General features: G+C 39.2%; 1 protein-coding gene across 3 annotated transcripts in view; it reads left to right on the top strand.

Annotated features, from left to right (window-relative positions):
* LOC122798656 (leucine-rich repeat and fibronectin type III domain-containing protein 1-like protein) overlaps positions 1-24,815 on the top strand; it is a 4,504,452-nt gene that overhangs the window by 1,341,003 nt on the left and 3,138,634 nt on the right. For all 3 annotated transcript variants that reach the window (XM_044067745.1, XM_044067758.1, XM_044067750.1), the window contains exon 3: positions 2,385-2,467. The gene's annotated coding sequence lies outside the window, so the exon portion shown is untranslated. The remainder of the gene's footprint in view (positions 1-2,384; positions 2,468-24,815) is intronic.

Here is a 24,815-nt window from a genome sequence, read left to right as displayed (position 1 = left end):
CCTACTTAGCCATGGTGCATAGTTTGCCTTGCCTCTAATTTTCCTAATGGGTGCAACTATATTGATGATATTGGTAAGAGTGTTGTTAAATTAGTTAATGGCCTGGTCTAAGTCTATGGTTTGTAATGGTTTCCAGTTACTATGTTTTAAAATACTATTAACTCCCTGTATATTTAGTATGCAATTATCTCTGACTTGTCTAAAAACAATGGGCTTGGCAATGTTGGTACATTTACATAGGAGGAAAGTGGTGAGATGGTCACTAAGACCATCTGGTAGGCAACCTGTCTGGTAGTTTTGTTTGGGGTGGATGACTAGTGTCCAATCTAGAATAGATTGTTTATGAGTTTTTATATCGATTCTAGTGGGTTCTTGAATACATTGGGAAAAACCAAAATGATTAATATGGTTATGGGTTTGTTAGATCTACAGGCTAACCAGTCAGTATTTAGGTCACCTAGCAAGATAGCTTTTTTTGGAAGATTATCTGTGGTCCATTATAAGATTTCTTCAATGATGGGAGAGTTATTAACTGGGGGGATGTAACAGCAGAAAATATTTATATTTTTGGTGTCATTTATGTTTAGGATTGACCCTAAGGTTTCAGCATTTTGAAATTTAGGTATGGGGGTTTGTAGAGGTTTAATGTTGAGTTTGTTTTTAAAGAGAATAGCAGTCCCACCTCTCTTCCTGCCTACTCTATCCAGTCTTAAGATATTATATCCTGGTAGGAGGATTTCTTAATTTTGAGTGTTAGGTTTTACCCATGTCTCAGTAATGGTTAGAATGCCTGGGGAGTAGTGGGTAATAAATGCATGTAGGTCAGGATGTTGATATTAAGTATCAGGAGGTCAGAGATTTGCTTGGGTGAGAGTAGGGTGTTATGTGTCCCTGGGTTAAAGTGTATGTCTCCAGATATACATAGTTTTTTTGTGATAAACAGTAAATGTCTAATCATGTGAAATATTTCTGTGTTGGTTCTAAGTGTTCTTTTCTAGTCAAGGATGTGTTAATATGAGACTTATATATGTGTAGTATTGAGCTATCTTTAAATAATGTGGATGAGATGGGGAAATGTATGTGTGAGTTTGTTTTTGTAAAAGTATGTGTTGTATGGGTTGTTGTGTTTCCTAGTATTGCAGTAGTGTGTATTGATGTGATGTTGGTTAGGTAGATGAGGGTTAGGAAGATAGATCCTAAGATGAGTGGCATTTTTTGAGCAAGTGGTAGTTTGGTATTAGTGGTATTGGAGTTTAAGTATGGAGGTAAGCGCACAGGCATGGTAAGCAGGTGTTATGTATGTGTCTTAGATAAAGAGTAGGATAGGGGGTGTGGACAGAGTTGGTGATGTGAGGTGCCTGACTGGAGTAGACTGCCGTCAGGGGTTGGAATAAATGCAGATAGAGTGGTGTGGGTGGGAATTGAGGGCAGGGTAGGGGAGCGGAGTGAGAATAATCAGTGAGATTGCACTAAGGTAAGAGAAACTGCTACAAAGATAATGTTTTGGTAGTGTTATAAGAAACACACAGAGCCATAGGATTACCGGGGTCCACAGTGAGAAATTCTTATGTTTGATTTAGCTTATTTCTCAATTTGGAGGGTCGTAGGCAGACTAAAAAAATGGCCTGGATAGCACAGCTGCCGATGTGTGAGAGATAACCTTCTAGCAATAACAAATTAACAGACTGCAGGTTTTGCAACCAGATACAGTTACTAATAATTAAACTAATATAGCAACATTCTATAGTTTCAATTAGTGTTGAGTAACAGTTCTAGGGGTATAACATACAGGACTTTCTTTCTGGTGGGTAGGTTTAGCACCTTTAGGATGTTTTGGCTTGATTGCACTTTATGCTCTTGTAATGCTTTGGTAATACTGCTGGCACAGAACTGTTCACCAAGATGTCAGGGACATTGTAGTGTTGGAAGCTCTCACATTAAGGCGAGCGGCTGTTTTGGATTGGAACTTTCTTCTTCCATAATTGCTTTTAATTTATGCATTATTATCATTATCTGATCAAAGGATTAATGCATAGATAGTTTGCTTTCATTTTTAGAGCTGCTATTTTTTATTTTGTGGAGTTGTTAATTTCCCTTTTATATACTTTTCAAAAATTAGTACAAGTTTTCTGTTTCTGTATGAATGTGCCTGTGCATGTGTATGTTTATTTATGTGGTATGTATGTTGCAGGCATATGTGTGCAATTGAGTGTGTGTGTGTGTGTGTGTGTGTGTGTGTGTGTACACATGCACACATGATCACCTTCTATTTATTTAATTATTACTTTGCTTTTACATGTTGCTGTTATGGATCCTTTGGTAGAAATGCTTGAATGTTTATGTATTTATTTATTTGTTTATTTATTTAATTTTATATATTGCAGGATTGCTCTACTCTGCTGTATCTAAGAATTGAATTGGATTGTCTTTGAAGATTACAAAGCATTCCATTTACTACGTCCAACAGGTATGTTGATTTTTATATAGTGAAACAATATATCTTACTGTGAACTATATTATTATTATTATTATTATTATTATTATTATTATTAATAATAATAATAATAATAGTATTATCATTTATGTTTTTGGTTTCTTTAAAGTTAACAAACTCAATAAATTAATAATTTAAAAAGTTGCAGATGAAGCTGTGACATTTTTGCTTGTATTTGTCTTATATGTATAAAACAATTTCCTAAAATATTTTTAATATAGCAGACCATTTACATAAGTTTGAGAACCTACGAATTACAGGATGTAATTATGATATTTATTTCATCTGAAACTATAGGTTACATTTTTTGAAGTAGTAATATAGTGTAGCATGTATTTCATGTCTTTTACACACAGCTATCTTTCTGCTTTTAGTTATTTCTAGGTGCTAGGTTACAACACATTAAGATGAGAAGGATTCATTGCATTGCAGACTGATGGTACGTTTAGCATTGGTATAAACGGGATTTAAAATGTATACTTGCAAGCCATTTGACCATTTCTCATGATGTAATTTGCTGGTTTGTAATTCCATTTTTACCATTGCATTGACAAGTTTTTCTATAATTGCAATTACTTGCTCACCAAGAAAACAAATAATTTCATAGACTTTGTCATATTATGTAAAATCAAATAACTTGGATATTTTTTTTTTTTGTTCAAGTAACTCTTTCTTAAATTGTTTTGATTTTACATTGTGATTAATTCTGTACTGCTCAACTTATGATAAAAGTTAATTGTGGATATTCTAATGGGATGGTCTGTAGACTGCAAATAAATTATCTTGTAGCTAAACATTAAAGTAATGCATTTAATTTTATTTTCCTTTTATTTCATTTTTATTAAGAAAAAAAATGTTAATACTTAGTGTAAAGCTGAAACCCTTAGTCTTATTGAGCACAAGTGTTATTCTCTCCCACTCATAACTGATGGTTTCTTTAGGTTATGACCTCCATCTTTATTCAATACCTAAAATGTTGTATTTCTAATCTTTGTAGACCCTAAACTAGATAGCTTCTCATATCATGTAGGTAAATTCAGAGGATATGCAGTCCAGTGGTGTAATAAATTATTCCCTTGTGTATACTGGATGACCAGGAAGACACAAGATTTTTGATTTATGCGGCAATTATAAATGCCTGTCACACAGATGTTATGAACAAATGAGGATTTAAAATGGTATAGAACACAGTTGAACTACAAGCAGGAAAATGAAGCAATTTTTAATCTGTTTTAAAGAAATAACATACTATTGATAACAATATTAAAATATTTCCAGTGATGTAATCCTTTTGAATGATATAGAACATGTTTAATTTTCGGTGACGGTAATCTGTTTATATAAGGGGTATTGTAGTACAGATTATCATTTTGCTTAGAATCGGTCTCTGTTGCTAGACAAAGGGACTGCATTTTTTTGTGTACTTTCTTTGTCACATTTCTCAGTTATTAGACAGATAAAGTTCAGGAAAATACTTACTCTTTTTTGAGCATGAACTTGTTATTTTTTATCAGCAGAAAGATACATTTTAACAATCCATGGTCTTAATTTTGTTAGCAGAAGCTGTTTTGTATAATAAATTCAGTTACTGTTCAAGGATTCTCTCTAATCATATACATTTCTTTTGAAGATAATGTATTAAATTCAGTTTAAACAGATAGATGCACTTTATATGGCAAAAGGAAGTAATAATATATGCATTAAATCTTTAACAAGTGAGAGTCGGTTAACTGTTTGAAATCTTCCCATATCTAAATACTATGTACATTTGTAGTATATTAACTTCAAAGGAATTCTAGCAATATGCAAATTAAGACGTGTAGCTAGACACACCAAAAATGGATGGATTTATAGATAGCTAAAAGGAAAGATACATAGAAAACTTCACAAATAAAAAGATAGACATCAAAACAAACCGATGAAGAAATACACAGCAAGATAAATGAACATATAAATAAAATGTAATATATAGATAAATATGTAGACAGCTGAATAGATAAAAAAGCTACATAGTTATATATGTCATTAGTGAATAAAAACATATGTGTTCACACAATAGATACCATTATCATCTTGTAGAATATTTCATTCTAGAGGTAAAGTCATTTTCTTCAGTAAAAAGTTACTCATTTTTTTCTATTTTGAGGGAATAATTATGGAATGTGGAACCATGGTTATCAATGATGTCCTTGTTGCATCTAGTTATAGGGCCTAATTCTTGTTTGAACACTCTGTACTTCCTAGTGAGTTTTATTTTAAACGAGGAAAACATTGCAGTATTGCTGCTTGCACAAACTAAAAAAATCCTTTAATTCTATAAATTGGCTAATTAATTGACTTACCCTTGTACTACAACTCTCAGTTAACCAAACCAGGTATATTCCACTTTATCTTTTATTACATTTGGTGTATGAAACATTAAAAGCAACAGTGAGCAAGTCAGCCTGAGAGATGCAGCTGAGAAGACTGTCATATTCCTTGAGAAGGATCTCAAATGCTAATCTCTCCCCACAGAACATTTGAAAAATGGTATGCAAAATAAGTCAAACATCTTTATACAGGATATGTTTTTAGAGATGTACAGTCTGTAACCGATGACTTCATTTACAAACGTAACAAATAAAGACAGTGTTTATATAAATGGACACAGTGTCCCATTGCCCCATAGTTTAGTGTAGAGATTGATAGTATGATTTTTCTATGGACTTTGGCTGTGCAGAACTCTCATAAAGTTAGACTACTAACTGTATTATGTAGTGACAACTGCAACTTCCATTCCATTTTGTTCTACATCTGATAAGATGTCCCAAATTAATGAATGGTTTAAATTTCCAATGTAATTACGTGGTTATTACAACACCTCCATTTGATTATTAGTTTGCCCTCCATTATTGCTAGTGTTTTAGATAAATAAGTACTGGTTTCTCTACCTGCATGTCTTATTGTGGAGTTATGTGCAAGTGTGCATTTTTCTGTTTAGAAATGTTAATACGCTTATTAGAATATCTTTCAGATATTAGCATATGGTATTCAGAAGAAGAGATGGCCAAATCTGACTATGCTTCTGCACTTTACATATATTTTATTATTATTATTATTATTATTGTCATATATTTATTATTCATATAATTTTAGTAATTTATTGTACATTAATGCAAATTCTCACTTTTTTTTTATTATTGTGCATGAAACAGTACAACGTGTTTGTTTTACACATCTTCCTTGTAACAGCCTAAAGCAATGTCATGTGATATTGCCAACTAGGTGTTCAACAGGGAAAGAAACAACTAATAAACAAAATGAAGTTATTGTCACTTGCCTGAGAAATTTCAGTGCCCTCTTTATAAATGTAAGTTGTGTAAATGTAACATTGAATGTTTTCCCAGGGCTCAAATATTTTTCTGAGTTAAATTTCTTTACTGATATCATCATTTAGGCTTTCTAATGAAAGTCATGGTTTGATAATAATTTAATAAAACACTGTTCACAAGTCGTCAGAAACATATTCAAGATAATCAGTGTTAAGAATTCGTATACCCGTGCACGTACACACACACACACACACACACACACACACACACACACACACACACACACACACACACACACACACACACACACACACACACAAGCATTTTTGACAGTGAGGAAGAAGGCTATACTTCCAGTGTGGTTTCTTTGCCCCCTCCACCCTCCACACTCCGTTACTTATACATACCAACTCAAAGGCTGCACCATATCATGTTAAAATGAAATTCAACAAGACAATGCAGTCTCAGTCTTTAGTGCACCATCCTCAAAAGTGCACATTAGTGGCTGTTAATAAGCAAATCTAACATTAGTGCAGCGATGGTGTGACTGACACCACATCATTTGTTACTTCTCAAGCCTTCTGCACTGTTCTCCTTTAACAATGTGGATCTTCATTAAATAAGCTGTTGGTATTTTTGATCTGCTTGAATTCAAGAAAATATTATGCATTGTAGAAGGAAGCTTATAGAATGCATAACACAGAAATGGCTGATTAAACCATCACAATTAAGTGTTTCTAATATAATAATGACGGATCTCTTATCCCCAGCAGCCATCCAAGTGCACAAACTACAAAAGAGGAGATGTAGGCATCAGATCTGACATGCATTTCAGATTACCATCCATTGGTCCACGTTGCACTTAAATAGGGGTAGGGAGGAACTCTTCTTCACATGGATAGAGAGTCTGTCCCAGAGAATGAGAATCCCCTGAGATACACGTCTGTCTCTCCAACATGTTCTATTTATGTTGCAAGCAAAATGTAGGTCCTTTGATCTAGTAGTGCTGATGCTGTTTGTTTGCAGATCTGCAAAAGGTTCATCAAAGCAGGGTCCAGGGCTGCCTTGTACGCCTGCACCTCTCAGAAGTCTGGATGATACCGAGTAAAAAGACAAGGCTTTGAGACACTCAGCACAGGATATTGTGTTCACTTCCTGTATTCCATATGTAAGGAACCTTTGGGGATATTCCATTTGTTGCATGTGTCTGCTCAGATATATACCGAAGGAGCATTGCACTCTATGATGCATTGAATGAGGGCCGAGTACAGTGATGTGTTACTTCTCTAGATCTAGATTTCATGTCCTTATTTATAGGTTGAGCAACATATATATATATATATATATATATATATATATATATATATATATGGATATTCTTACAACTTGGACACATGTTGGTCGAAGGTTAGGTTGCTAGCTACATGAGCTCCCAGACCAGTGAATCAATTTTTACGGGTGTTTTATTAATGATGTAGTTAGTTAGAGTGTCTGACCTTCCAAAAGGTATGATAGTGATTTATTGGCATAATTTTAAGCCATGGCTTTGACACTGAGCATTTGACTGTAATGGACCTTCCTGAAGGATTTTCTCATCTTGAGGGGATTCATTGACTTCTCCCAGTTTTAAATCATCTGTGAAGCTGGTCAGCCAGAGGACTTTGACATTGTCTTTGACCTCCAAGAAGTAGATGCCAAAGAGGAGTGCCTCAGCACAGAGCCCTGAGGGACTCCACTGGTGACCAGCCTCTTTGTGGAAGTGGCCTCACTGATCCTAACCTCTTGGGTACTATTCATAAGCCAGCTAGCTATCTGGCATGTTATAAAGGGGGTTATGCCTAGTTCCAAAAGTTTGTTGACAATGCCAGAGTTAGGTAGTATATTGAAATCTTTAGCCAGATCTAAGTAGGCAGCATGCACTGATTACCCATCATCTATTGCCTCAATGACCTTTTCCAAGAAGTCCACCAAGCTGAGTATGCATGACCTTCCTTTGACAAAGCAATATGCAATAGATTAAGTTTCTGAAGTTCACCTGCATCCAAGTAGGGTTACCACCTGTCCCACTTTGCGAGGGACAGTCCCTCTTTGGGCAGTTGTGTCCTGACAAAAATATTAAAAATGGCAAACGTCCTGAGATTGTAGGACATAATTATGTCCTATATTGTATGTAATAGTTGCATAAAACAGTTATTCTGTATCTAAAATACCTAAATGTTATAAGAAACAGAATAAGCAACTAAAATGCTACAAGAATAAGCTATTATTTAGGCAAAAAAAGTTAAGTTCTATCTTTTGTACTGACTGTGGGTATGTGTTGGCCTGTAAAATTTGATGTTTGTCCCAAAAATGTCCCACTTTGGCTATTTGAAAAGGTGGCAATCCTACATCCCTGTTGATAATTTCCATGATAACTCTTTCCATGGCTTTGCAAATAAGACTAGACAGACTAATGGGTCTGTAATTTCCAGGATCTGTTGAAGGTCCTGTCTTATGAAAGTGGATGATCATTGCAGTCCTCCATTCTCAAGGCACAAAGCCTGTTTTTAAGTCTGTAGTTAAACAGTGACTCCAGGAGTCCTGATAGATCATATTTTATTCTATTCAAGATGCATCCTGGGATGTTATCAGGGCACATTGATCCTGTTCTTGGGTTTAGTGAGAAAATGCTATCTGGCTATAGCTGGAAGGTTATGTTTGATGGTATTTCTTGGGAGATGATTAAAGGTGAAAGTTGGGTTAAGTTGGAAATTAACTTGTCTGTTAATAGGTTTGCTATATCGCCAGGCTCGTTTATTGTGGCACCATTAATCAACAGTTCAGCACACTGTGTGCTGCCCTTGAGGATTCCAACAGCTGAAGAAGGTCTTGTGGTTATCTTTCACCTGGAAGGTTATCTTAACCTCAAAGTTTACTTTGTTTGACTTAATGAAAATTCTTAGTTGCCAATTTAGTTTGATGAGAGACTTGTTATCTTGATAGGAATTACCCTACCTGATTTTTTTCCATAATGTTTTTCCTTTTGTTGTATATCTTATTTGATTTGGCATGCCATCAGGGCTGCTTGTTTCTGGGGCTATTTCTAGGTTTACTTCTGGTAGATACAACAGCCTGTCTGCAGCCACTGACATGGTTGTACAGAGTTTACGAGAGCATTCAGCATGGGTTGCTGTGTTATTGGGGTTTGCAGAGGCATTGAATTTTGACAAACCATCACTTAAAGGTAGTTTGCCTTGGTAAGTCATTACTTAACAAAAGGTAGTTTTCCTGGAATAATTCCTAACTTTTGCTGGTTTTACTGGGGTGAGAGAGTGGATTTTGATTTTGAAGGAGACTGCTTTATGGTCAGACCTTACCAGGGAGGATGAGAAAATGAGGGCGGGGGGGGATGCAGTGTTCTCAAATATTTGTTAGCATACAGTCCAGTACATTGAAGTTTCTAGTGGGCATGGTCACCACTTGGTCAAGGGTATTTGTATTTATGAAGTCCGGGAATCTCTGTGCAGGTAGATTTGAGGCCATGTAATATTCCCAGTTTATAGGGGGGTAATTGAATTCTAGCTTGCGTAAGATGTTAAATTGAATGTCAAGTGTCTCCAGAAGGTCCAAATATACATTGTGAGTGTCTTGGGACATGGAGGGTGAACTATATGTGGCTATGATACAGTATGAGATTTTGTCTATGATGAACTCCTACATGTCATTCTGTTTGACCAACCTAGAGATATGCTCTTTTTGATGTATATCATAACACTTCCACTTTTAGCCATTGTTCATAGGTTCATAGGTTGGTACTAGGCTATTGGCCCTAGGGCCTATACAAGCCTAGCCATAACAATTCCCTGGCTATTTCTTCCCACACTATTTACTTCCCTGGACCCCTGTCTAGCAGGGTGACTGACGTGATCCCCGGGGTGAATTTCCTTTCTCCCATCCAATCATCAAGGTTCCTTTTGAAGAGGGCCAAAGAGGCGCTCTGCTTGACATGTTTGTGCAGCAAGCAGTCTAAAACTGTGGAAGACACTGAAACCTTCTAATGCCAGGGTACTCATTGCTGCTTTAAGCCATGTCTAAGTAACTGCACAGATGTCTATATTCTTTAGTATGAAGAGGGCATGGAAAGAGTGTAGTCTTTTTTTTTTTGTTTAGGCCCCTGCCATTGAGCAGTAACACTATGAGCTTCAGTTGAGTTGATTTTGTTTCTATGTGCATTTCCAAAAAAAAGGCAATATGGGGGGGGGGGTAAAGTCTTAGTATTCAAAAGCCTAGAGGAGATGGGTGCTATTCATCCTTGACAAAGCAACATTGCCTGTAACAAGATCCTCTCAAGCTGACAAATACTGGATCCCCTTACAATGACACAAGAAAGACAGCCAGTTTTTGAAATCAGTCATCTTTTGCTCATATTGTGGCATTGTACTCAGTGATGGCAATATGTTGCTCAATGCTAGGCTCATGTCAGACTGAGACACAGTCTGAAAGCTCCATAATGTCTCTCTTCATATTGTCCAGGGAGAAACTTCTCATGTCATTTACACCTACATGGGCTATAATGGAATTGTACTGGTAACTGTGGTGTAATGACTTGTATGTGTGTGTGTGATTCGGCAGATCCTGGCTCCAGATAAATAACTTAACTATTATCTACTCATTGTTCACCTGATCAGCGGGATAGCGGTATGTCTTACAATGGAGAGTCCCATAGCGAGAGTCCTGAGAAGTGTTTTTGCTTGCCTTAGGGGCTTAGTGCTTGGGACCCCTTTGTGTAACTGTATGTGTGATGTTAGGTGGTGTATTTTCTGAGTACCTTTGGGCTTGCTAAGACATAACTTTGCTAATGAGTGGTCTAGACAACCTTTGTTGTTTAGGAAGATTGTTTTTAAGTGCCTCTGCATACATTAGTCTATGTGTGTGTGTGTGCTGTGTGCTATGTGAAGTGGGTGTTGTGTGCATGATTTTGACAACCTGCTGTTCACTTGCATGTAGGAGTTTAGTCTCCAGTCTGATTATGCATGTGCACCCCTTGCATACTGTGTCAGCTTCTTTAAGGATTAATCGGATGTTGGTAAACATGAGAAACTTCACATTGTCTTAAGATGCCTATATCCAACAAGCTGGCTATGGAGAAGGTAACAATTTGTATATCCACACTGTCCAGTCCATTGATTGGTGAGCTACAAGGGCATGATGTATTGTGGTTGAAAGGCTTTTACGGGTGTATTGTTGGTGCAGACTAATAAGGATGTTTTACTGTAGTAGATTATGCTAAACAGTACTAAATACTACTAATGTTAATGTTTACACAATACTAAATTCCACTAAATCTGTAGGTCTTGTCACTCGATGCTCAACTAGTGGGTTTAAGGTTGTTGATGGACACTATATTTGCTCTATATGTACTGCTTTACAGGGTACAGTTAAGGCGGTGCCTCCACCGACCCTGGAATTTACCGTCCCATCAGCTTGACAAGCCTGATCTGCAAAGCTATGGAGAGGATCATAATGGAACTCATAAATAAAGACATAGGGGACTTGCAGACTTTGGATCCAACCCAGTTTGGCTTTGTCAAAAGCAGATCATGCCTTTTAAACTTGGTTGACTTCTTCGAAACAGTCACCAAGGCCATTGATGAGAGAAAGGCAGTCCACACAGCCTACCTCGACCTGGCAAAGGCTTTCGACACAATATACCCCACTCAGGTATCATTGAAAAACTCATCAGCTTAAATGTAAACCCATACATCACAAGATGGGTTGCAAACTGGCTAAGTGACAGAACCCACAGGATCAGAGTTGCTAGCGCCATGTCAGACTCAAAGCCTGTCACAAGTGGTGTCCCACAGGGCTCGGTCCTGGGCCCACTCTTGTTCGGCATCTACTTTTCAGAAGTACAAGCAAACACAGGAGGGTTATGGCTGACAAAATTTGCAGATGACTGCAAACTGGGCGCCATAGTCAAGAATACATCTGACACAGATATCCTCCAGAAGGGTCTCATAGAAACGGATAACTGGTGCCAGAGCCATGGCCTAAAGTTAAACGCCAAGAAATGCATAGTCATACCCCTCGGGAAAAACAAGGTTAACCCTAGCTACCATATAGGTGGCAATCCACTGAGCACAGAGGAGGTTATCAGGGATCTGGGGACCCAGGTTGACAGTAACCTTTCGTTTGACACTCACGTGGCCAAAGTAGTTAGGAAGACCTTCTACATTGCCCACCTGATCATGAAGGGATTCACATCTAGATCAAGGGAGGTCATCGTCCCCCTGTACTCATCACTCATCAGACCAATGATTGAGTACAATGCCCCATTCGGAATGTATCTGACCCGACACCTGCAGCAGCTGGAAAGGCCCCAAAAGTTCCTCACCAAAAGGATAAAGGGCCTCAAAAATATGTCTTATGCTGCCCGACTGAAGGAACTCCAGCTCTATTCAGTCGCTTACCGTTTGCTCAGAGGTGACCTGTGCCTGACATACAAGGCCATGTCCAACCCAGAATTGATGAACATGCTTCACCTCAAAAAATCTAGATCCCTCAAAACTACAAGGGCGGGAGACTTAAACCTGGACACGGTTATAAATAGGACGTGTTGGAGGGACAGATTCATCACCCAGAGACTCCCTATGCTGTGGAACAAAATCCCGGTACATGTGAGGCAGAGCACCTCGCTGGCCTTGTTCAAGAGAAATCTTGACCAATGGATGGGAGATCGCAAATATACCCCAGGGATTACCTCAGTGTCACTGCTTGACAGAGGCACAACAAAATAATGGGCATAGTTTTCTTCAAACTAAAGGGGTGGCGAAAGCCACAAAACTCTGGGCTAGGCTTATAAATGCCCTTGGGCAGATAGCCTAGTATGAACCTATCAACCTATGAACCTATGTTCCGTTCTACAGGGAAAATTGTTTCTGGGTGCTTGCTACTGTACAGGGCACTTGTAACCTCTGGGGCAAGCCCTCTGGCCATTAAAACAAATTATACTATGAGCCCTTTGTGTGTTTTACAACTCGGACAGACCAAGCAAACACTGGGAGTGTAATCTTGTATAGGAAGAACAGGATATGCACGTGAACTGATGTAGACAGTTACACTGTCCTGTTCAACAACCAAACCAGTTATACTCCTGGGTTAGATAGACTTAGTGCCACATTTAGATGGTACATCACCCCTCCTCTACATCAGTGATACATAACCGACAAGCAGAAAAATGTTTTAAGATTGTTTCCTTTCAATCAGATTAAATAAACCCTGCAGAATGGAGCAGTTCAATATAAGACCTTGAGGTATCATATTAGAAGAAATATGACAAGCATGAGATTACTTCACTCATTAGAGTGCAGAGGACAGGACAAAATGAGAGATGTCTTGTCTCTAGAATATCATAGAGCTTTTTAGTGCAGCAGTACATTTCTGCAGTTTGAAGTCGTCAGCAATCTAACTGTGCTATGATATGCCAGTCAGTAATTAGGGTCTGATTACCTCTATATCAGATTAAATGCATGAAATACAAATTGCTTCCAAGAAGACGTGTGTGTGTGTGTGTGTGTGTGTGTGTGTGTGTGTGTGTGTGTGTGTGTGTGTGTGTGTGCACATGCATGCATGCATGTGTGTGTGCACGTGCGAGTGTGTGCATGTGCATGTGTGCACGTGTTTGCGTGTGTGTGTGTGTGTGTGTGTGTGTGTGTGTGTGTGTGTGTGTGTGTGTGTGTGTGTGTGCTTCTGCATTTTTTTGCCACTGTTTGATTAGTTTAGATGTGATGTGGTTAAGGATGTGGATACAGAGGTACACCCTAAAATTAGGATCAAATACAATGTAAAACAAAACTTTATAGTTTCCACCTTTACTTGTTCTCAGCAGCTTTTAACCCATACCATACTTACTGTGACACAAAGCAAAGTACTGTTGGTCTGTCTCTGTCTACTAAAAATACTGACTGCTGCCATGTAAACCTCATTCTTGGTGTTATGTTCCAAGTCTCTGCTGTCAGGAAATCTTCAAAATACAATAAAAGGATTCTAGCCAGTCACTGCGGCCCGCAGGGTAGAGCACTTTTGTCAGTATTTAAGCTGAAAGCCAAATACCTAAGGTTGAACTCATACAAGGCCTTAGTAATAATAGTTTGTTCACTGCTGAACTGCATTTAAAAGGATGTTGACTTTCCCATTCATTCATTATACAGTTCCATGAAGCGGATTTTTATTTTTTTACATACAGTGGGGACTTATTGAATGCAGTCCATTTTACTGTCATGGATAAGGGGATCACAGTTTTTAATATAAAGATTAAACTGCTTTCCTTTCTCTCTGAGAGTGCAGTTTTGGAGTAAGTGCATATAAGCAGCAGTGGGTATGAGCTACACAGTCTACAGTAAGGGTCCTTCCATCTAAAAACTAGTTTTTTGCTAGCTGTCTCCTATTTGCAGTAAATTTATGATATGATATCTCAGCTTACTGCCTGACTGTCATTGAATTAAAGTTAATGAGCTGGTGGTGAGTTTGACATGATACTCTAGGACAGAGCCAGCTTACTTAATAGGTTATGATGCTTCTTCCCTTAAAATATTGTTTCAGTATTACATTTTAACTGTGAACCCCATCAATAAGTTGTACAGTCGCTGCTACTTTTGCTCATTTCCATAGTGCATAGGGTACCATTTCTGAACTGTGCATAGCATCATTTCATTCTTGCTGTGCTTTAGAGCCAGAAATAAAAATAAAAGTAAAAAAGGGGAACAGTGCAGTCACACTGGATGTTCTAAAACACACAGATGTAAACTTGTATTGTGGGAAAGTAATAATGCAAATGGTACAAAATTGGCACAGAGAGAAAATATCAACACTAACTGAAAACTATGACATATTTTCACAAGTGAGACATGTTAGCTGATTACCAACATACACAGTAAATAATGACAGTAATACAGTAGGACTGCAGTAGTTGCCATTTGAGTCAGGTTAAAGTCATACGATATGTGTAACAGAAACAAAAAGAGAAAGAACTAGCTGTTGGGGAATGTGATAGCAATTTCAAATACTAAAACTGAAGTAATAGTCTTAAAGGAAAACAATACAGAATAAAAACGCAGAAGAGCTGGAAGGGAAGACATGAAAAGAGAGAAAATGGGGCTGTGATTCATGGACAGAGCAATGAAACATGTTTTCATGAAGAAAATCCTCTCTTTTCCTGATGATTGCTATCAGATTTCACCTGCTTGAAATTCACGTGGAAGGCTATGTACCTCTCTGTAAACTATTTTCCACACCTCTGGACACTGTGAACATATGCAAATACTTAGTCCATTTCACAGGCCTCACACCTCCATAGGTTCATAGGTTCATAGGTAGGTACTAGGCTATCGGACCAAGAGCCTGCGTAACCCTAGCCAGCAAGGTTCCATGGCTTACGCCACCCAAGAAAGTTATTTTCCTGTGCCACTGTCGAGCAGAGACACAGAAGTGATCCCCGGGGTGTATTTCCTATCCACACCTTCAGGACTTCCTTCACAATTCCCACTATTCAGCATAAGTGCAGCACATATGTGACAGGTACTCACCCCAAAAAGGTGTCATCTATGTCTTTCCCTCATCTCTTTCTTCTTCAGCATTAATGCCCCACCTATGCATATGCACCTATGCATCACCTATGCATATTTACCTATGTATCACCAATGCATATGTACCTATGTATCAGCAATGCATATGTACCTATGTATCACCAATGCATATATACCTATGTTATCACGAATGCATATGTACCTATGTATCACTAATGCATATGTACCTATGTACCTGTGTATCACCAATGCATATGTACCTATGTATCTCCTATGCATATATACCTATGTATCATTAATGCATATGTACCTATGTATCATCAATGCATATGTACCAATGTATCACCTATGCATATGTATCACCAATGCATATGTATCTATTTTACTCCAGCAGTACTACACACAAAGCCATCCCTTCCTATATTACTTCCCTCCATACACTTTGCATTCTAGTCTTCAGTTCTTGCCCTTACTTAGCTCCTCCACAGCCTGTTGAGACACTAAACGCACCCTGTCTCCTTTGTGTTGTGATATATTCTTTTAATCTTTCCCTTCCTTCCCACCTCCCACTAGTCGAATCTCACAAATAAACAATTCCCTTCACCTATTCTGCTCCAAACTGCATGCAGCAATTAATTTTTTCTACAACATCTCATAGTCAAGCAATTCCTTCTTAGACACTCCAATGGTAGAAGAGGACTTCTTTGAATAGCATTCACTCACATTCTCTCCATTAGCTTCTAACATGCAACCCCTCTCATCCCAAAACCTTCTCCCCACTTTCCCTTTCTATCCCATACTGACACTGCCCCTCACCACAATTCACTCAAACTCCCTCACCCTGCACCCACGCAATGACTTTTTTATCTACTTAAACATTTCACGTATTGGATTGTCTGGCAAAAATGACCTGAGTTGGCATTTTCTGTGAATATCTTCATTTTCTTCTATATACATTCACCTCTAATGATTTCCCAACACATTTGCTTGCATGTGACTGAAAAAAAGCTGATATTTACCCGTCTTGCAAACATGACAAATATTTATCACACGTTTATCATGATATTGCTTCTCTTTCATTTTTCTTTTCCTTAATAACTCTGAAGTTTGCATTCTGTCCTCTGGTACGAGTAAACTGAATAAGTCTGCCATTTTATATCTTTACCTTCCCTGAATCAGTAATGGTAGAGGGGACAGGTAGACATAAAGTCTGCAAAGGTATATTTGTGTTGTCTAATGATGCAAAATGAATACCTTTTTGAGCTAAAATGTAATTTTCTTCATCGTAGTTCTTAAATTTGGACCAAAGTTCAACTTGCCCAGTAGACTGGGGAATATTTTAAACTGAAAGCAACGCAATAAAAACTCAAAGGCTTTAAAAAAGTACTTGCATACTTGAAGAGAACTTTGTCGACTAATTATGCCATCTCTTGCTCATGCAAAAACTGGTTTCAGCACTTTTTTCATTGTAGACAATATCTCTCAACTATACAGCTTTGAGATAATTTGAATAAAACTCAAGGGTCCAACAGAAAAAAGAGATCCTTGTGTTCAAGCATGTCATCTTCCGCTTTCAGCTGAGGTAAGGTGGAAATTTTATGATGTATTAGGTTCCCTTTTTGGTTGGAGTTCACACAACAACTAAAGAGTCTTCAAACAACTCTTATTTTTGTTCACTAAGGAAATACATCTGCAGAAAGTATAACCCCACCTGGCTTATGCCAGACGTTCACATTCCATTTTGAAGGGTCAGTGGCATTCTTTGCAGTGTTGCTGGTGCCATATGCAATAGCAGTTTAAAGATATTTTGAAACAGTTTATGGATTGTCCCATGAAAAAATTCTCTCTTACACATAATCAATCAGATCTGGTAAATGTCAACATCTGAATACTATGATTTGCATTTCTTTCTCAAGCTGCTAAGTCTTTTGAGATTGCATCTCCTTGAAGTGTTTTAGGTAATTTGCACAACTATGTATTAACGCTAGTATGATACTTACTGGCCCCTTTAATAATTGCAAAACTCTTACCTTGATCTTCTTTCCAGCTCCTAATCACAGCTGCTGAAAAAGTTCTTAAATAGGCAGTGGGGGAAAATTGGATTGTTGTTGCATTATTCTGCATTTTGTAAAATCTGGGTTACATAGAGTTAAATACAGTCATGCTAGCTACAGTGTCACTTGAGTCACAGCATCATATATTTAAGCAATGAGTAGGTGTGCGTAATTTGAATACACCTACAGTTGGTGTGGTTTAATCAGGAGGGTGAAATCTGAGTGACTAAATAGAGCTAACCATAGGTAAATCTTTAATATACCCACACCCACTCATTGGTTATTGCTATTATACAATTACATTATTTAAGAAAGAAATTACTTACTTTTCTTAAATAATGTCTTTGTATAATGGCACTATGATGTTCCTCCATGCATGTTGTTTCTGCATTCTTCCATGTGTGTTGATGTACTGAGCATGCATATAGGACTTACAATCCCATGTTTGCACAGTGCATCAGTGTTATGGAAAGCAAGTCATGGAGAAAGGAAGATGTCCATTACTTTTTTTTTTTTTTTTTTTTTTTTTTGAAGAAAAATATAAAATCCAGAGAGTTTAGCGGTATGAGAGTGACAGGGCAAAAATAAAAGGAAAATTGAGTATGTTTCTTTAGTTTTACAGAACGTACCTAATTTTGCTTGTATTTCCTCTGCCCTCCACATGTACCTCTTAACCTCTTAGATCAAGAAATGTCGCAAAGTCTTAAATAAGAAAGGCAAAAGTCCCTATTGTAAATGTTGCTGTTATAAACTTAGAAGATTGCTGTAGTTCCTGTGTTGGCCATTGCCATTGCCTTACTTGGATAGAAGGAAGTTTCTGAGCTCACCAGTGGGAGTGGGGAGCCTTGAGCAGCCTATCTGTCCAAGTGATCTCAGCACTTGAGCTGTAATTCATTGGTTGCCTTGGACCATTTCCAGCTCTTTCAAGTTCCTGTATAAAAATCCGCCTCCAGGTGTAAACTATTCTATATAAAGTAAGCACCACAGGCATCCACTACCCCTGTGAATACCCTTAAAGGCACAACACTCCTTATAATATTCTATAGACCACTAGCATCCTCTCTTGTTCAGCTGGTTGATCTGGGAATCTTAAGACAATGTTACAATTGTCTCATGTACTTCCTACTAACACATATACTTGTGAGAGATGCAACTATATAGCCAGACTGGGCTGAACTCTCTCAACTCTCAGGACTGGCAAGACCAGTCAGGAAGAGATGGTACCCACACCCAAAGCAAAACCAGTCACACATATAACCACCACCAATGCAAACCAAACACATAAAATGTAAAAAACTTACCAAAACAACAGGAGCCCAAAGCAGACACCCAGAAATACACCCCACAAAACACAACACCTACAACACATACCTCAAGCAACAGGTGTGTCACACAATCACAGCCCCTAAGGCAAAATACTATGCCAGAGACATTAGTAATAGGTGACTCTATAGTCAGACACACCGATGTTCCACTTACCAGGCTGAATAAGGAGCTCAGGTCACTCCAAAGCAAGTACAAATATGATTCAGTCATTGTCCATGTGGACTACATGAAAGAGACATTGAGGCTCTCCCATTATGTAGCCCAGACTGGTATGACCCTGACCCTGAGCAGCATCCTGCCTTCGCCAAGAATGATGCCTCAGTACAAAGACAAAATGATCAGTTTAACAATTGGCTTAATCACTGGTGTCATTCTAGGGATCCAATGTCTGTCAGCCTGGGATGATATGCTGGCTTGCACCTGTCACCACTGGGCTGGCAATGACAAATCAACCTCCATAAAAACAAAAATGGAAAAAAAATCTCAAGATGCAGGCATGGAGAACATCGATGTCTGTGCAGTAACTGAAACCTGGTTCAAGGCTCCTGAGAGCACTCAGCGCTACCAGGCTATACCTCATATCATGCGTGTCCATTTTGGACAGGAGACACCCCTCTCTCCTCGTTGGCTACTCATGAAGCAGCATCAGAATACAAGTTTTTTTTACTCACCATAGCAAAAACTGCCATACAACTGGTCGCATGTTATAGAACACCCTCCCAATCCCAGGAATCCCATCAAGCATTCCTGAAAACACTGGAGGATATGAATGTCACACCAAACACCATCATATTGGGTGACTTCAATTACCCCAACATAGACTGGGCCCACTATTCTTCCCTAACACCCTGGCCCAAGATTCCTGGAATTCATAAACTCAAATGCTATGGAGCAACTGGTCACCTCTCCTGACCTGATTATCACAAACACTGATCATAAACTGATCGGACATCTCCAGGAATGCATGGATCAGGCAATCCCAACTAAAACCAAGACCCTCGTGGACCCGGCTATAAACAAACTGTACAACAAAGAAGGAAGCTACTGCAGGCCAAGGACCACAAGCCAAAGGAAGGCAGAAAGGCTCCTGAAAAAAAAAGTAAAAAAAAATCTCTCATAAAAAAAAAAAAAAAAAAGAAAAAAAGATTGCCAAGGATAATAAAGACAATCACAAAGCTCTCTTCATTATGTCAGAACCTTGGGAGGAAATTCTCAGATATGCTCTGAGCTAGTACACAATAACAAAAATTCACTGACCCTACTGACATTGCCAACATTTCCCTCACCCCTAAAGATGCTATCCCTGCTGAATGTAACCTACCTGTCATCACAGACACACAGGTGAAATCAGCACTCACACAAAAAAAAAACACAGCATCTATGGACCCAATGGTATCCCGGGTTGCATGTTACGTGAACTCCAAGATGAACTAAACCCACCCCTAAGAACTCTATTCAATCTTAGCCTCACTACATAGGTTATGTACCTGAACTGGCACAACAGCAACGGTCCCCCACCAAGGAAAAAATACTTACTGCAGGTAACTACCGCCCCATAAGTTTGACCAGCCTGATCTGTAAGGCTATGGAAAGAATCATCATGGAACTCATAAATGGCGACATTGGGGATCTGCAGACCCTGATCCACACAGTTTTTTTTGTAAAAGGCAGATCCTGCCTCTTAAACCTGGTTGACTTCTTTGAGACAGTCACTAGTGCCATCGATGAGGGGCAAGGCTGTCCACACTGCCTATTTGGACTTGGCTAAGGCCTTTGACACAATACCACACTCTGGCATCATTGACAAGCTCAGCAGCCTAAATGTAAATCCATATGTCACAAGATGGGTAAAGCAAATAAAAAAAAAAAAACACATAAGGTTAAAATTGCTGGAGCCATGTCAGACTCAAAACCCGTCACAAGTGGTGTCCCTCAGTCTTGGTCCACTCCTATTCGGCATTTATTTCTCAGATGTGAAAGCAAATATGGAAGGATTATGGCTGACAAAGTTTGCAGATGACTGCAAACTGGGTGCCATAGTGGATTCACCTGACACACACACATCCTACAGAAAGGTCACTGAATACAGAAGATGTAATCAGAGACCTGGGGAGACTCAGTGAGGCCTCCTTTGACAAACATGTGTGCCAAGTGGGTCAAAAGACTTTTTACCTTGCCCATCATCATCAAGGAAGGGATTCTCAGAATCATCAAAGGAGGTCATGTACCTGTATTTCCTCCTTGTCAGGCCCATGATTGAATATAATGCTCCATTTTGGGGATATCTGCACGGCACATGCAACAAACTGGAAAGACCCACCTCACCAAGAGGATCATAGGTCTAAACTAAAAAATGTTATTATCCAGCTAGAAAAAAACTCCAGCTCTATTCAGTAGCAGCACGCCCTGCCAGAGGTGTGATGTGTGTAAATAACATAGGGGCCATCCAAAAAGAAGGAATTGACATGCTCTCCTCTCAAAAAATCAAAATCCCCCAGACCCACACGGCTAAAGATTTCAACCTCTGCACAAATATGACAGAGGTTACCCATACACCAAATCCCAGTTCACGCGAGACAGAGGCCCTTCATTGGCACTGTTCAAGAAAATCGATGCATGGATGATGGGAGATAGCAAAGTTTACGGGAGTGACCTCAGTGTCACTACTAGACAGATAGCCTAGTACACTACTATGAAACTATGAATAGGATGCTTGCTATTTGTGCATTATGTGAAGAATATAAATTCTGCAATTAAAATGCAATGTCATTTAGTGATTTCACTCCTTAGTGATTTGCCAGAAAACCACAAATTTTATGAGGGACAGACCTAAGATATAAGGCAAAATTTTGGACATTGTGAAAATCTAGACACTTAAAACATATACTTCCAGAGCTCATACTAATAGAAGGAAGTCAGCTTGCACTTCAGCGACTGGACATTTTTCTGATGGTATATAGGTTCATAGGAGTGTACTAGGCTAATGGCCCCAGGGCCTTTACAAGCCTAGCCCATAGAAGTGCCCTGGCATTGTGCCATCCGTCATTAGTTCCCAGTGCCTCTATCAAGTAGAGCCACTGGAGTGATCCCTAGGGTGAACTTTCTAGTTCCCATCCACTCATCAAGATTTCTCTTGAAGAGGGCTAGTGAAGTGCTCTGTTGACATGTATGAGAAGTCTATTCCAGAGCATCGGCAGTCTTTGGGTTTTAAACCTGTCCCTCCAGCATGTTCTGTTGATTGTGGTAATAAGGTTAAGGTCTCTGGAGGATGTGGTGCGGAAGGATTGAGATTTCTTTAGATGTAGCATTTCTGACAGGGCTGGGTCAGACATGGCTTTCTAAGTCAAGCAGAGATCACCTTTTGGTAGACGATATGAGACAGAGAATAGCTGGAGTTTTTTTGAATCTGTCCATGTAGGACATGTGCTTAATGCCTAGGATCCTCTTCGTGAGGTACATTTGTGGCCTCTCCAGCTGTTGCAGTTGTCTAGTGAGGTACATGCCAAATGGGGCATTATATTCTATAACTGGTCTAATGAGGGAAGAGTAGAGAGAAATGATGACCTCTTTCTTCCTGGATGCAAAATTCTTGGTAATGAGATGTGCCACATAGAAGGACTTTCTGACCACAGTTGCAATGTGGTGGCCGAAGGAGAGGTTGTTGTCGACCTTTGTCCCCAGATCTCTTATAACTACTTCAGTGTTCAGCGGGCTCCCATCAATGAGGTAATGTGGTATATAGTGGGAACTGAGTTTTTTCCCAAAGGGGATGATGATGCATTTTTTGGCATTAAGCTGAAGGCCATGGTTTCGACATCAGTCATTGGTATCAGTGAGGCTTTTCTGTAGGATGTCTGCATGACTTGGGGAGTTAATAATGGCTCCCAGCTTGCAGTCATCTGCAAATTTAGTCAGTCAGAGTCCCTCCATGTTGGCCTGGATTTCTGTGAAGTAGATGCCAAACAGGAGAGGACCCAGGACTGACCCTGTGGGACTCCACTTGTTACTGGTCGTCAGTCTGACTTGGAGTCCGCTACTTTCACACTGTGTATTCTGTCTGTGAGCCAATTTGCAACCCACCTAATGATATAGGGGTTGATGCCTAGTTTGGTGAGTTTATCAATAATTCCTGAGTGAGGAATGGTATTAAAGGCCTTGGCCAGATCCAGGTAGGCTATATGAACTGCCTTACCTTCATCCACTGCTCTGGTGACTGACTCAAAGAAGTCAACCAGGTTGAGCAGGCATGATCTACCTTTCACAAAACCAAATTGCATGGGATCTAGAGTTTGGAGATTCCCTATATCCTTGTTAATTAGGTCCATGATGATGCGTTCCATAGCCTTATATATCAGACTCATCAAGCTAATGGGGTGATAATTTCCAGGGTCTGTAGTCATTCCTCCTTTATGGAGAGGGATGACTGTAGCAGTGCGCCATTCGGTAGGGACAAATCCTGAGGTGAGACTGTGAGTGAACAGAGCACACAGATGTGGTGCCAGTTCACTTTGTAATTCATGTAGAACACAGCCAGAGATATTCTCGGGTCCCATGGAAGCTGTATTCTTGGCCTTTAGACAAAATGCAGCTTTAACCTGTGCTGCAGTAATGCAGGGTGCCTGGCATTCTTCCGGTATTGAGATTGGTCCTTTAGCGGAGGAGAGAGGGGTAAAGTTGGCACTAAATCTGTCAGCCAGTATGTTGGCAATATCTGTTGGCTCAGTATAGGAGGTACCATTGTGCAGTAACTCAGTGCAAATCTGAGTATTGCCATGGAGATTCTTGATATAACTAAAGAAGGCTTTGTGGTTGTTTTTAGTGTCTGACGCAATTTTGCTTTCATAGCTGGCTTTGGAGGTTTTGATGAGGGATCTCAACTATTTGTTGAGGCTAATCAGGGCATTTTTCCAGTCTTGTGACTTCACCTTTTTTTTGCAACAATTTCTTCCTTCTGTTGTAGAGTTTATTAATGGCATGGGACCACCAGACTGGCTTCCTTTTTTTGGAGGAGAGCATCTTGGTTCTGTTGGGTATGGCTAGTTCCATGCATTTATGTACATGTTCGTACAGTGTATTGGTGCTTGATTTGGCAGTGATGCATCTATTTTCCATTGACATGGGTGCCATGAAGTTAGCCATATCTGTTTTTAGGAGTCCAAAGTCAGCTTTGGAGAAGTTTTTCATGGTGGATACTTTTGGGTGTGGGTGAGACGTGAATTTCCATGGTGATTAGTTTGTTGTCTGATCTAACCAGGGAGAAATTGACTATTGGTGTAGAGCAACGGTTGCCTATGTTAGTAATAACCAGGTCAAGGATGTTGCTTCCTCTAGTGGGGGTAAAAATGAGCTGGTCCAGTGCATTGGAGTTGATGAATTCCAGGAAGCGTTGTGCAGCGCATTGGTGCTTGACTACTTTTCCCAGTTGAAGGAGGGGTAGTTGAAGTCTCCTAGTATGAGACTGTTGGGTTGGACCTTAATAAATTCCACGGTGCTTAGGAACATGGAGTGGGAGTCTAGGGACATGGTCAGGGACCTATAGCAGGCTATGACCTGGATCACAGTCTTACCCAATGTTAGTTGTACCTGAAGTATATCAGATGCATTATGCTGCTGATAGTGTCTTGTCTTCTCTGTTACTGGCAGTAACAGGGCTGCCTGACCCTCTCCAGCATGTTACTGCCGCTAACAGAGAAGAGAAGACACTATCAGCAGAAAATGCTAAATTTACAGTGGTTCGGCTGACCAATCAATATACACATGCTTGAATACTAACAAGCTATCATTGTATAATTTGGTTTAAACAACAAAGAGTGGATAGTGTTGCCTTAACACTGGAGAAAGATAATTGATACACAGTATCGTGAAAATTGCTTATTTAAACAATACTGTAGCAGTCATCTCAAACAAAATCTTCATACTCTCACGAATAATGGCTTTGTGTGGAAATTAAAATATTTTATTGAACCTTTAAGCAATAATTTACAAGTGTGTAGGTTTATCAGGATTTATCTATGGTTGGTGTTTTTTGATGACAAGGGCAAAGCCCGAGTGATTAAACAAACCATGG

The sequence above is a fragment of the Protopterus annectens genome, chromosome 1.part0, assembly GCF_019279795.1.
Source record: "Protopterus annectens isolate FY-2018-M chromosome 1.part0, PAN1.0, whole genome shotgun sequence".
Classification (NCBI taxonomy): Eukaryota; Metazoa; Chordata; order Ceratodontiformes; family Protopteridae; genus Protopterus; species Protopterus annectens.
Note: the sequence above shows the minus strand (reverse complement) of the source record. Positions and strands in the feature narration are given on the sequence as shown.